The sequence below is a fragment of the Pseudophryne corroboree genome, chromosome 6, assembly GCF_028390025.1.
Source record: "Pseudophryne corroboree isolate aPseCor3 chromosome 6, aPseCor3.hap2, whole genome shotgun sequence".
NCBI classification, from domain to species: domain Eukaryota; kingdom Metazoa; phylum Chordata; class Amphibia; order Anura; family Myobatrachidae; genus Pseudophryne; species Pseudophryne corroboree.
In genome coordinates, this window is record NC_086449.1 from 800,787,185 (window position 1) to 800,801,479 (window position 14,295).

The 14,295-nt window shown below is 48.6% G+C and overlaps 1 protein-coding gene across 3 annotated transcripts in view; it reads left to right on the forward strand.

Moving 5' to 3' along the window:
* Positions 1–14,295, forward strand: part of EFCAB6 (EF-hand calcium binding domain 6) — a 411,320-nt gene that overhangs the window by 284,905 nt on the left and 112,120 nt on the right. The gene's annotated exons all lie outside the window — the stretch shown is intronic.

The following is a 14,295-nucleotide window of genomic DNA, read 5'->3' on the forward strand; positions in this document are numbered from 1 at the left end:
TGCAGTGGTTCTAGATCATTTCCCACCCGAGTGCCCCCTAACAGGGCATTTACACTATTAGTACCCCCAGCACTGGTGCAGTGGTTCTAGATCATTTCCCACCTGAGTGCCCCCTGGCAGGCAGTTTATGTTATTCATACCCCCAACACTAGTGTAGTGGTTCTAGATCATTTCCCACCTGAGTGCCCCCTGGCAGGCAGTTTATGTTATTCATACCCCCAACACTAGTGTAGTGGTTCTAGATCATTTCCCACCTGAGTGCCCCCTGGCAGTCAGTTTATGTTATTCATACCCCCAGCACTGGTGCAGTGGTTCTAGATCATTTCCCACCTGAGTGCCCCCTGGCAGGCAGTTTATGTAATTCATACCCCTAACACTAGTGTAGTGGTTCTAGATCATTTCCCACCTGAGTGCCCCCTGGCAGGCAGTTTATGTTATTCATACCCCTAACACTAGTGTAGTGGTTCTAGATCATTTCCAACCTGAGGACCCCCTGGCAGGCAGTTTATGTTATTCACACCCCCAGCACTGGTGCAGTGGTTCTAGATCATTTCCCACCTGAGGACCCCCTGGCAGGCAGTTTATGTTATTCATACCCCTAACACTAGTGTAGTGGTTCTAGATCATTTCCCACCTGAGGACCCCCTGGCAGGCAGTTTATGTTATTCACACCCCCAGCACTGGTGCAGTGGTTCTAGATCATTTCCCACCTGAGGACCCCCTGGCAGGCAGTTTATGTTATTCACACCCCCAGCACTGGTGCAGTGGTTCTAGATCATTTCCCACCTGAGCTCCCCTGGCAGGCAGTTTATGTTATTCGTACCTCCAACAATTGCAAAGAAAATCTTTAGTAATAATAAATATAATTGTTAGTAGATCAAATGTTTAGGTGTCGCTCTTTATAAAAGCAATAAATGTGCTATATATAGTTGTTGGGTTTTTTAAAAGACATAGGAATAGAGTAAATAGTACATATATATTTCTCATAAATGCAGGTCACACACTGACTTCACAATAAGCTCTCTGATCATCATCTCACTGTGGCCTATTCTATTCTGAGCTCTCCAAGCTGCCCTCACCTCTTTCCAGTCCTGTAGGGGACGCTCCTAAAGTCAAACTAGCGCCACCTAGCCTGTAACATTTGGCATATACAGTCATCGGTTGTTTATTTATTGACATGTATTTCGCTTTTCAATTGGGAACAAAACAGTCATAAAACAAGACTGGGTTATAACAAACAGACAAATATAGAGTGGGCCCCTAGTACACCCACCTAATATTTAGTACAGGCTTGTCGACTTTCAGGCAGCTCCCTTCGGGAGCGAGCAGCCAGGTCGACTGAACAGGGGGGCTGTCCGGGGGGCGTGGAGATGCGATCGCATCATCGCGGTCACGTCCCGCTATGCAATGCCCACATTACCGGCATTGAAAAGCGGGGGCCGGGGTTATGATGACGCGATTCACAACAAATCGCATCATCGGCCTCCCCATATCGCCCATTTTCACGGGCGCTGCGGGCGGGCTGCGTCCAGCTCTGGGAGGCTTGCCTACCTTTCCGGTGAGCCAGGAGCGCCACACGATTTTTTGGGAGCCTCCCAGCCGATCCAGGAGAGTAGGCAAGTATGATTTAGTACACCCCAGTTAATAGTACACGCCCCCTCTGGCTGTGTTCCGCTACATTCTTACACCCTGCTCCCAGGGCCGTCTTTTCGTATGGGCTCAATGGGCTCTTGCCCAAGGGCCCCAGTAGTATAAGGGTCCTAGGCTGATAGCTGAGGGTCCCCTCTTTCCAGGGCCACCAGATTTTTGTAAATCGGCCCTAGGGAACCAGAGATATCCGACTTGAAAGCAGTGGTCCCCATCCAAACCTGTTAATTGCTCTTCCCAGCCAGATATCTCGGGTTCTGTCTGGCTTAGAATTCTTCTGAATATAATCCTAAATCTGGGACTCTCCCCTTTTGGTGGACACTGGCAGCTTGTCTGTACTATGCCCAGAACCAGAGATATCAGCCTTCAAGCAGCTGGTCCCTGCTCCAGCTCCACACACCTGGTATGCAGTTTTAGACTTTCATTGGTGAATTGCTCTGGCTCCTGAACTTTGATCCCCAAGTCCCCAGAACCTCCTGAAAGGTGGAACTCTCTAGTTTTTTTTTATCCCATTCAAAGCTAAGAAATACATTTTCAGGAACTTGAGATATCTGCAGTTAAGCAAGCTGCCCTCCCACCAGAAATTGATAAATATTAAGCCCACTCCACTATCCACTCCTCCCCTGTGTATTAAACACCCCCTACCACCCTGGAAGTCATGTACTAGGGGCTTCTTCATTCATCCCAATGCCCCCTTCTACAGTTTAGCCCCATCTGCACAGTAAAGGAGTAATTAGTAGAAATTACTGCTCCAGGTCCTACATGCTGAGTGGAAGATAGAACACCCCATACCGTACACGGTACATCAAAGCTGCCGCTGAAGCACCCCCGACCCCTACTGCTAGAGGATGGGTAGGGGGCCCAGTGCATTGCTGTGCCCAGGGGCCTACACTGCTGTTAAGACGGCCCTGCCTGCTCCTGTCCCGCAAGCTCCTTTCATTTGGTATTACAAAGAGCCGCCTTTGTCCTAGTAACAAGCATCGGAGCACTGGAGCGTTGTATTGGCCTTCCCTCTGCCTAGTAGAGTGTATTGCCTGAGATCACAGTATCTGCATAACCTCATGTGCTTGCAAAGCCAACGCTGGGTGGGCCCAGCGGGATTTCCCTGCTATCCCGCAGACCAACTTGACTTGCAGCCATCATAAACCATTGTTGTACTGTACATACCACTAGTTGATACAAACGTTCTAATAAAACTGTTTCATGCATCCATCCCCAGCTAATTCTCGGTGGCCTATCACGTGTCAGATCCGTTTAATTGTGAAATGTTCCATAATGCCGATTACAGGTTGTCTCAGAGCTCACAGTGATAAAAGGCTCGTTCTGTTGTTCTGCCAGACTTCTTAACACAATGTCAAGTTGTTAATGAGAGATTTCTCGTTCAGCTAACACATCTTGTAGCCCACACGTTACAATTATCACATACAGGAGAAGCCACTGATCACTAATGGGGATTATTTTTCCACGTTATGCTTTAACATCGACAAAAACGGAAGACCACCCCCTCCCCAATTACTACAGAAGCTAAAGACCGTTTTTTACAGATTGGTTTTTAAATTGTAACTTTTCCCTATTAGTGGTTTGTCCTAGTGATAAACGGACTGATAATGTTGTTCCTCTTGTTTTGGTTGGTGTGTAATATGTAACATATTTTATTGTGCCAAATAATCCGCAAAATATCTGTATAGCACACTCAAAGTGTTATGTTTTTTTTAGGTAATTTGTAATTGCCATCTGTATCTAACTTCCAGAGTCTTTTTATTGTTTTTCATGAATAGCTAATGAAAGCTTTGTATATTAAGTGTATAGTCGTATATTCATTAAGAGTTGGAAACTGCCGTCTTTTTGGAAAGACGGCAGTTTTTTGACTGATTTAAATCGGAAGGGGTTCCGACCTATTTAATAGGAGCAGTTTTTTCCCAACAAGTCGGGAATTCCCGACTTGTCGGAAAACACATGGATCGATGGAATAGCCGCCAATCCGCGTGCTTCTGTCAGAAACGGGGCCAAATCCGACAGATTTTGGCCACCTTTCCGACAATCTCAATCCGACTTTAAAAAACTTGGATTGAGGTGAGGAGATGGGGGAGTGGTGCGGCGGGCTATGGGGAGTGGTGCGTCGGGCTACGGGGAGCAGTGCGGCAGCTACAGCAGGCGGGGCTGGCAGGTACCTTATAACAGCCATCCCCCAGGCCAGGCACCTCTCTCCCTGCAGCGCGGCACTGGGCTACACGGCCGTGATTTTTTTTTTTTAGTATGCGGAAATATTCTGTGCTTCTGTTACCATTTGCTACTCCGTTTGGCTAGGTGTCATCTTTTTGCCTTTCCACATGCCCAGTCTAGAAAAAACCCACAAAAAACTTGAATACAATGGGTGCTCTAAAAATAAAACATCTGGTTGCTATGAGAAACAGCAACTTTATTTTGGTATAGTTTTCAGAAATGTTCTCCATTATTTCAGAATGGCTGTTGGACATATTGGCACATGGTAGGATTGGCTCCATGGTTACCAAGGCCCAAATGTATTAAGCCTTAAAAAGTGATAAAATGGAGACGGATAAAGAGTGAGTGATAAAGTATCAACCAATCCGCTTCCTCACTGTCATTTCTCTAACGTCCTAGTGGATGCTGGGGACTCCGAAAGGACCATGGGGAATAGCGGCTCCGCAGGAGACTGGGCACAAAAGTAAAAGCTTTAGGACTACCTGGTGTGCACTGGCTCCTCCCCCTATGACCCTCCTCCAAGCCTCAGTTAGATTTTTGTGCCCGAACGAGAAGGGTGCATACTAAGGGGCTCTCCTGAGCTGCTTAGAGTAAAAGTTTAAAGTAGGTTTTTTATTTTCAGTGAGACCTGCTGGCAACAGGCTCACTGCACCGAGGGACTAAGGGGAGAAGAAGCGAACTCACCTGCGTGCAGAGTGGATTGGGCTTCTTAGGCTACTGGACATTAGCTCCAGAGGGACGATCACAGGCCCAGCCATGGATGGGTCCCAGAGCCGCGCCGCCGGCCCCCTTACAGAGCCAGGAGACTGAAGAGGTCCGGAAAATCGGCGGCAGAAGACGTCCTGTCTTCAATAAGGTAGCGCACAGCACCGCAGCTGTGCGCCATTGCTCTCAGCACACTTCACACTCCGGTCACTGAGGGTGCAGGGCGCTGGGGGGGGCGCCCTGAGACGCAATAAAAATACCTTTTTTGGCAAAAAATACATCACATATAGCTCCTGGGCTATATGGATGCATTTAACCCCTGCCAATTTTTCCATAAAAAAGCGGGAGAAAGGCCGCTGAGAAGGGGGCGGAGCCTATCTCCTCAGCACACTGGCGCCATTTTTTCCTCACAGCTCCGTTGGAGGAAGGCTCCCTGACTCTCCCCTGCAGTCCTGCACTACAGAAACAGGGTAAAACAAGAGAGGGGGGGCACAAATTTGGCAGATAAATATATACAGCAGCTATATCAGGGAAAAACACTTATATAAGGTTATCCCTATATATATATATATAGCGCTCTGGTGTGTGCTGGCAAACTCTCCCTCTGTCTCCCCAAAGGGCTAGTGGGGTCCTGTCCTCTATCAGAGCATTCCCTGTGTGTGTGCTGTGTGTCGGTACGTTGTGTCGACATGTATGAGGAGGAAAATGGTGTGGAGGCGGAGCAATTGCCTGTGTTAGTGATGTCACCCCCTAGGGAGTCGACACCTGACTGGATGGTCTTATGGAAAGAATTACGTGATAGTGTCAGCACTTTACAAAAGACTGTTGACGACATGAGACAGCCGGCAAATCAGTTAATACCTGTACAGGCGTCTCAAACACCGTCAGGGGCTATAAAACGCCCGTTACCTCAGGTCGATACAGACACTGACACGGACACTGACTCCAGTGTCGACGGTGAGGAAACAAACGTATTTTCCAGTAGGGCCACGCGTTACATGATCACGGCAATGAAGGAGGTTTTGAACATTTCTGATACTACAAGTACCACAAAAAAGGGTATTATGTGGGGTGTGAAAAAACTACCCGTAGTTTTTCCTGAATCAGATGAATTAAATGAGGTGTGTGATGAAGCGTGGGTTTCCCCCGATAAAAAACTGCTAATTTCTAAAAAATTATTGGCATTATACCCTTTCCCGCCAGAGGTTAGGGCACGTTGGGAAACACCCCCTAGGGTAGATAAGGCGCTCACACACTTATCAAAACAAGTGGCGTTACCGTCTCCTGATACGGCCGCCCTCAAGGAACCAGCTGATAGGAAGCTGGAAAATATCCTAAAAAGTATATACACACATACTGGTATTATACTGCGACCAGCAATCGCCTCAGCCTGGATGTGCAGTGCTGGGGTGGCTTGGTCGGATTCCCTGACTGAAAATATTGATACCCTGGACAGGGACAATATATTATTGACTATAGAGCATTTAAAGGATACATTTCTATATATGCGAGATGCACAGAGGGATATTTGCACTCTGGCATCAAGAGTAAGTGCGATGTCCATTTCTGCCAGAAGAGGGTTATGGACGCGACAGTGGTCAGGTGATGCGGATTCCTAACGGCATATGGAAGTATTGCCGTATAAAGGGGAGGAGTTATTTGGGGTCGGTCTATCGGACCTGGTGGCCACGGCAACGGCTGGGAAATCCACCTTTTTACCCCAGGTCACCTCTCAGCAGAAAAAGATACCGTCTTTTCAGGCTCAGTCCTTTCGTCCCCATAAGGGCAAGCGGGCAAAAGGCCACTCATATCTGCCCCGGGGCAGAGGAAGGGGAAAAAGACTGCAGCAGACAGCCTCTTCCCACGAACAGAAGCCCTCCCCCGCTTCTGCCAAGTCCTCAGCATGACGCTGGGGCCTTACAAGCGGACTCAGGCACGGTGGGGGCCCGTCTCAAGAATTTCAGCGCGCAGTGGGCTCACTCGCAAGTGGACCCCTGGATCCTGCAGGTAGTATCTCAGGGGTACAAATTGGAATTCGAGACGTCTCCCCCTCGCCGGTTCCTGAAGTCTGCTTTACCAACGTCTCCCCCCGACAGGGAGGCGGTATTGGAAGCCATTCACAAGCTGTATTCCCAGCAGGTGATAATCAAGGTACCCCTCCTACAACAGGGAAAGGGGTATTATTCCACGCTGTTTGTGGTACCGAAGCCGGACGGCTCGGTGAGACCCATTTTAAATCTGAAATCCTTGAACACTTACATAAAAAGGTTCAAGTTCAAGATGGAGTCACTCAGAGCAGTGATAGCGAACCTGGAAGAAGGGGACTATATGGTGTCTCTGGACATCAAGGATGCTTACCTCCATGTCCCAATTTGCCCTTCTTACCAAGGGTACCTCAGGTTTGTGGTACAGAACTGTCACTATCAGTTTCAGACGCTGCCGTTTGGATTGTCCACGGCACCCCGGGTCTTTACCAAGGTAATGGCCGAAATGATGATTCTTCTTCGAAGAAAAGGCGTCTTAATTATCCCTTACTTGGACGATCTCCTGATAAGGGCAAGGTCCAGAGAACAGTTAGAGGTCGGAGTAGCACTATCTCAAGTAGTACTACGACAGCACGGATGGATTCTAAATATTCCAAAATCGCAGCTGATTCCGACGACACGTTTGCTGTTCCTAGGGATGATTCTGGACACAGTACAGAAAAAGGTGTTTCTCCCGGAGGAGAAAGCCAGGGAGTTATCCGACCTAGTCAGGAACCTCCTAAGACCAGGCCAAGTGTCAGTGCATCAATGCACAAGGGTCCTGGGAAAGATGGTGGCTTCTTACGAAGCGATTCCATTCGGCAGATTCCACGCAAGAACTTTTCAGTGGGATCTGCTGGACAAATGGTCCGGATCGCATCTTCAAATGCATCAGCGGATAACCCTGTCTCCAAGGACAAGGGTGTCTCTCCTGTGGTGGTTACAGAGTGCTCATCTCCTAGAGGGCCGCAGATTCGGCATTCAGGATTGGGTCCTGGTGACCACGGATGCCAGCCTGAGAGGCTGGGGATCAGTCACACAGGGAAAAAATTTCCAGGGCTTGTGGTCAAGCATGGAAACGTCACTTCACATAAATATCCTGGAACTAAGGGCCATTTACAATGCCCTAAGTCAGGCAAGGCCTCTGCTTCAGGGTCAGCCGGTGTTGATCCAGTCGGACAACATCACGGCAGTCGCCCACGTAAACAGACAGGGCGGCACAAGAAGCAGGAGGGCAATGACGGAAGTTGCAAGGATTCTTCGCTGGGCGGAAAATCATGTGATAGCACTGTCAGCAGTGTTCATTCCGGGAGTGGACAACTGGGAAGCAGACTTCCTCAGCAGACACGATCTTCACCCGGGGGAGTGGGGACTTCACCCAGAAGTCTTCCACATAATTGTGAACCGTTGGGAAAAACCAAAGGTGGACATGATGGCGTCCCGCCTCAACAAAAAACTGGACAGATATTGCGCCAGGTCAAGGGACCCTCAGGCAATAGCTGTGGACGCTCTGGTAACACCGTGGGTGTACCAGTCAGTATATGTGTTCCCTCCTCTGCCTCTCATACCCGAGGTACTGAGAATCATAAGAAGGAGAGGTGTAAAGACTATACTCGTGGCTCCGGATTGGCCAAGAAGGACTTGGTACCCGGAAATTCAAGAGATGCTCACGGAAGACCCGTGGCCTCTACCTCTAAGAAAGGACCTGCTCCAGCAGGGACCATGTCTGTTCCAAGACTTACCGCGGCTGCGTTTGACGGCATGGCGGTTGAACGCCGGATCCTGAAGGAAAAAGGCATTCCAGATGAAGTCATCCCTACCCTGATCAAAGCCAGGAAGGATGTAACTGTACAACATTATCACCGTATTTGGCGTAAATATGTTGCGTGGTGTGAGGCCAGGAAGGCCCCTACAGAGGAATTTCAACTGGGTCGATTCCTGCATTTCCTGCAAACAGGACTGTCTATGGGCCTCAAATTAGGGTCCATTAAGGTTCAAATTTCGGCCCTGTCAATATTCTTCCAAAAAGAACTAGCTTCAGTTCCTGAAGTTCAGACGTTTGTCAAGGGGGTACTGCATATACAGCCTCCTTTTGTGCCTCCAGTGGCACCTTGGGATCTCAATGTAGTTTTGGGATTCCTAAAATCACATTGGTTTGAACCACTCACCACTGTGGACTTAAAATATCTCACATGGAAAGTGGTTATGCTGTTAGCCCTGGCTTCAGCCAGGCGTGTATCAGAATTGGCGGCTTTATCCTATAAAAGCCATTACCTAATTTTTCATACGGACAGGGCAGAATTGAGGACTCGTCCTCAATTTCTCCCGAAGGTGGTTTCAGCATTTCACTTAAACCAGCCTATTGTGGTGCCTGCGGCTACTAGGGACTTGGAGGATTCCAAGTTGCTGGACGTAGTCAGGGCCCTGAAAATATATGTTTCCAGGACGGCTGGAGTCAGAAAATCTGACTCGCTGTTTATCCTGTATGCACCCAACAAGCTGGGTGCTCCTGCTTCTAAGCAGACGATTGCTCGTTGGATTTGTAGTACAATTCAGCTTGCACATTCTGTGGCAGGCCTGCCACAGCCAAAATCTGTAAAAGCCCATTCCACACGGAAAGTGGGCTCATCTTGGGCGGCTGCCCGAGGGGTCTCGGCTTTACAACTTTGCCGAGCAGCTACTTGGTCAGGGGCAAATACGTTTGCAAAATTCTACAAATTTGATACCCTGGCTGAAGAGGACCTGGAGTTCTCTCATTCGGTGCTGCAGAGTCATCCGCACTCTCCCGCCCGTTTGGGAGCTTTGGTATAATCCCCATGGTCCTTTCGGAGTCCCCAGCATCCAATAGGACGTTAGAGAAAATAAGAATTTACTTACCGATAATTCTATTTCTCATAGTCCGTAGTGGATGCTGGGCGCCCATCCCAAGTGCGGATTGTCTGCAATACTTGTACATAGTTATTGTTACAAAAATCGGGTTATTATTGTTGTGAGCCATCTTTTCAGAGGCTCCTCTGTTATCATGCTGTTAACTGGGTTCAAATCACAAGTTGTACGGTGTGATTGGTGTGGCTGGTATGAGTCTTACCCGGGATTCAAAATCCTTCCTTATTGTGTACGCTCGTCCGGGCACAGTATCCTAACTGAGGCTTGGAGGAGGGTCATAGGGGGAGGAGCCAGTGCACACCAGGTAGTCCTAAAGCTTTTACTTTTGTGCCCAGTCTCCTGCGGAGCCGCTATTCCCCATGGTCCTTTCGGAGTCCCCAGCATCCACTACGGACTATGAGAAATAGAATTATCGGTAAGTAAATTCTTATTTTTTCAAACACAGCCTGTGACATGGCAGTTAGGAGCTGGTTGGCTGGTCATATATCACTCTTAGGGGACATATACTAAGCAGTGATAAGAGTGGAGAAGTGATCCAGTGGAGAAGTTACCCATGGCAACCAATCAGCTGCTCTGTATATGTTTATAGTATGCAAATTATAACTGTTACATCAATGCTGATTAGTTGCCATCGGCAACTTCTACACTTTTATCACTACTTAGTATATGTCCCGTTTTTAGGTCGAATTTACATTCGACCTATTCAATTCCCGGGCTGATTTTTCGACTGGTCGAAAAATTTGGCACTGGCAAAAACTAGAGATGTGCATTTGAAATTTTTCGGGTTTTGGGTTCGGTTCCGCGGCCGTGTTTTGGGTTCGACCGCGTTTTGGCAAAACCTCACCGAATTTTTTTTGTCGGATTCGGGTGTGTTTTGGATTCGGGTGTTTTTTTCAAAAAACACTAAAAAACAGCTTAAATCATAGAATTTGGGGGTCATTTTGATCCCAAAGTATTATTAACCTCAAAAACCATAATTTCCACTCATTTTCAGTCTATTCTGAATACCTCACACCTCACAATATTATTTTTAGTCCTAAAATTTGCACCGAGGTCGCTGGATGACTAAGCTAAGCGACCCTAGTGGCCGACACAAAAACCTGGCCCATCTAGGAGTGGCACTGCAGTGTCATGCAGGATGTCCCTTCCAAAAAACCCTCCCCAAACAGCACATGACGCAAAGAAAAAAAGAGGCGCAATGAGGTAGCTGTGTGAGTAAGATAAGCGACCCTAGTGGCCGACACAAACACCGGGCCCATCTAGGAGTGGCACTGCAGTGTCACGCAGGATGTCCCTTCCAAAAAACCCTCCCCAAACAGCACATGACGCAAAGAAAAAAAGAGGCGCAATGAGGTAGCTGTGTGAGTAAGATAAGCGACCCTAGTGGCCGACACAAACACCGGGCCCATCTAGGAGTGGCACTGCAGTGTCACGCAGGATGTCCCTTCCAAAAAACCCTCCCCAAACAGCACATGACGCAAAGAAAAAAAGAGGCGCAATGAGGTAGCTGTGTGAGTAAGATAAGCGACCCTAGTGGCCGACACAAACACCGGGCCCATCTAGGAGTGGCACTGCAGTGTCACGCAGGATGTCCCTTCCAAAAAACCCTCCCCAAACAGCACATGACGCAAAGAAAAAAAGAGGCGCAATGAGGTAGCTGTGTGAGTAAGATAAGCGACCCTAGTGGCCGACACAAACACCGGGCCCATCTAGGAGTGGCACTGCAGTGTCACGCAGGATGTCCCTTCCAAAAAACCCTCCCCAAACAGCACATGACGCAAAGAAAAAAAGAGGCGCAATGAGGTAGCTGTGTGAGTAAGATAAGCGACCCTAGTGGCCGACACAAACACCGGGCCCATCTAGGAGTGGCACTGCAGTGTCACGCAGGATGGCCCTTCCAAAAAATACTCCCCAAACAGCACATGACGCAAAGAAAAATTAAAGAAAAAAGAGGTGCAAGATGGAATTGTCCTTGGGCCCTCCCACCCACCCTTATGTTGTATAAACAGGACATGCACACTTTAACCAACCCATCATTTCAGTGACAGGGTCTGCCACACGACTGTGACTGAAATGACGGGTTGGTTTGGACCCCCACCAAAAAAGAAGCAATTAATCTCTCCTTGCACAAACTGGCTCTACAGAGGCAAGATGTCCACCTCATCATCATCCTCCGATATATCACCGTGTACATCCCCCTCCTCACAGATTATCAATTCGTCCCCACTGGAATCCACCATCTCAGCTCCCTGTGTACTTTGTGGAGGCAATTGCTGCTGGTCAATGTCTCCACGGAGGAATTGATTATAATTCATTTTAATGAACATCATCTTCTCCACATTTTCTGGATGTAACCTCGTACGCCGATTGCTGACAAGGTGAGCGGCGGCACTAAACACTCTTTCGGAGTACACACTTGTGGGAGGGCAACTTAGGTAGAATAAAGCCAGTTTGTGCAAGGGCCTCCAAATTGCCTCTTTTTCCTGCCAGTATAAGTACGGACTGTGTGACGTGCCTACTTGGATGCGGTCACTCATATAATCCTCCACCATTCTTTCAATGGTGAGAGAATCATATGCAGTGACAGTAGACGACATGTCCGTAATCGTTGTCAGGTCCTTCAGTCCGGACCAGATGTCAGCATCAGCAGTCGCTCCAGACTGCCCTGCATCACCGCCAGCGGGTGGGCTCGGAATTCTGAGCCTTTTCCTCGCACCCCCAGTTGCGGGAGTATGTGAAGGAGGAGATGTTGACAGGTCGCGTTCCGCTTGACTTGACAATTTTCTCACCAGCAGGTCTTTGAACTCCAGCAGACTTGTGTCTGCCGGAAAGAGAGATCCAAGGTAAGCTTTAAATCTAGGATCGAGCATGGTGGCCAAAATGTAGTGCTCTGATTTCAACAGATTGACCACCCGTGAATCCTTGTTAAGCGAATTAAGGGCTCCATCCACAAGTCCCACATGCCTAGCGGAATCGCTCTGTGTTAGCTCCTCCTTCAATGTCTCCAGCTTCTTCTGCAAAAGCCTGATGAGGGGAATGACCTGACTCAGGCTGGCAGTGTCTGAACTGACTTCACGTGTGGCAAGTTCAAAGGGCATCAGAACCTTGCACAATGTTGAAATCATTCTCCACTGCGCTTGAGACAGGTGCATTCCACCTCCTATATCGTGCTGAATTGTATAGGCTTGAATGGCCTTTTGCTGCTCCTCCAACCTCTGAAGCATATAGAGGGTTGAATTCCACCTCGTTACCACTTCTTGCTTCAGATGATGGCAGGGCAGGTTCAGTTGTTTTTGGTGGTGCTCCAGTCTTCTGTACGTGGTGCCTGTACGCCGAAAGTGTCCCGCAATTCTTCTGGCCACCGACAGCATCTCTTGCACACCCCTGTCGTTTTTAAAAAAATTCTGCACCACCAAATTCAAGGTATGTGCAAAACATGGGACGTGCTGGAATTTGCCCATATTTAATGCACACACAATATTGCTGGCGTTGTCCGATGCCACAAATCCACAGGAGAGTCCAATTGGGGTAAGCCATTCCGCGATGATCTTCCTCAGTTGCCGTAAGAGGTTTTCAGCTGTGTGCGTATTCTGGAAAGCGGTGATACAAAGCGTAGCCTGCCTAGGAAAGAGTTGGCGTTTGCGAGATGCTGCTACTGGTGCCGCCGCTGCTTATTCTTGCGGCGGGAGTCCATACATCTACCCAGTGGGCTGTCACAGTCATATAGTCCTGACCCTGCCCTGCTCCACTTGTCCACATGTCCGTGGTTAAGTGGACATTGGGTACAACTGCATTTTTTAGGACACTGGTGAGTCTTTTTCTGACGTCCGTGTACATTCTCGGTATCGCCTGCCTAGAGAAGTGGAACCTAGATGGTATTTGGTAACGGGGGCACACTACCTCAAGAAATTGTCTAGTTCCCTGTGAACTAACGGCGGATACCGGACGCACGTCTAACACCAACATAGTTGTCAAGGCCTCAGTTATCCGCTTTGCAGCAGGATGACTGCTGTGATATTTCATCTTCCTCGCAAAGGACTGTTGGACAGTCAATTGCTTACTGGAAGTAGTACAAGTGGGCTTACGACTTCCCCTCTGGGATGACGATCGACTCCCAGCAGCAACAACAGCAGCGCCAGCAGCAGTAGGCATTACACTCAAGGATGCATCGGAGGAATCCCAGGCAGGAGAGGACTCGTCAGAATTGCCAGTGACATGGCCTGCAGGACTATTGGCATTCCTGGGTAAGGAGGAAATTGACACTGAGGGAGTTGGTGGGGTGGTTTGCGTGAGCTTGGTTACAAGAGGAAGGGATTTACTGGTCAGTGGACTGCTTCCGCTGTCACCCAAAGTTTTTGAACTTGTCACTGACTTATTATGAATGCGCTGCAGGTGACGTATAAGGGAGGATGTTCCGAGGTGGTTAACGTCCTTACCCCTACTTATTACAGCTTGACAAAGGCAACACACGGCTTGACAAATGTTGTCCGCATTTCTGTTGAAATACTTCCACACCGAAGAGCTGATTTTTTTGGTATTTTCACCAGGCATGTCAACGGCCCTATTCCTCCCACGGACAACAGGTGTCTCCCAGGGTGCCTGACTTAAACAAACCACCTCACCATCAGAATCCTCCTGGTCAATTTCCTCCCCAGCGCCAGCAACACCCATATCCTCCTCATCCTGGTGTACTTCAACACTGACATCTTCAATCTGACTATCAGGAACTGGACTGCGGGTGCTCCTTCCAGCACTTGCAGGGGGCGTGCAAATGGTGGAAGGCGCATGCTCTTCACGTCCAGTGTTGGGA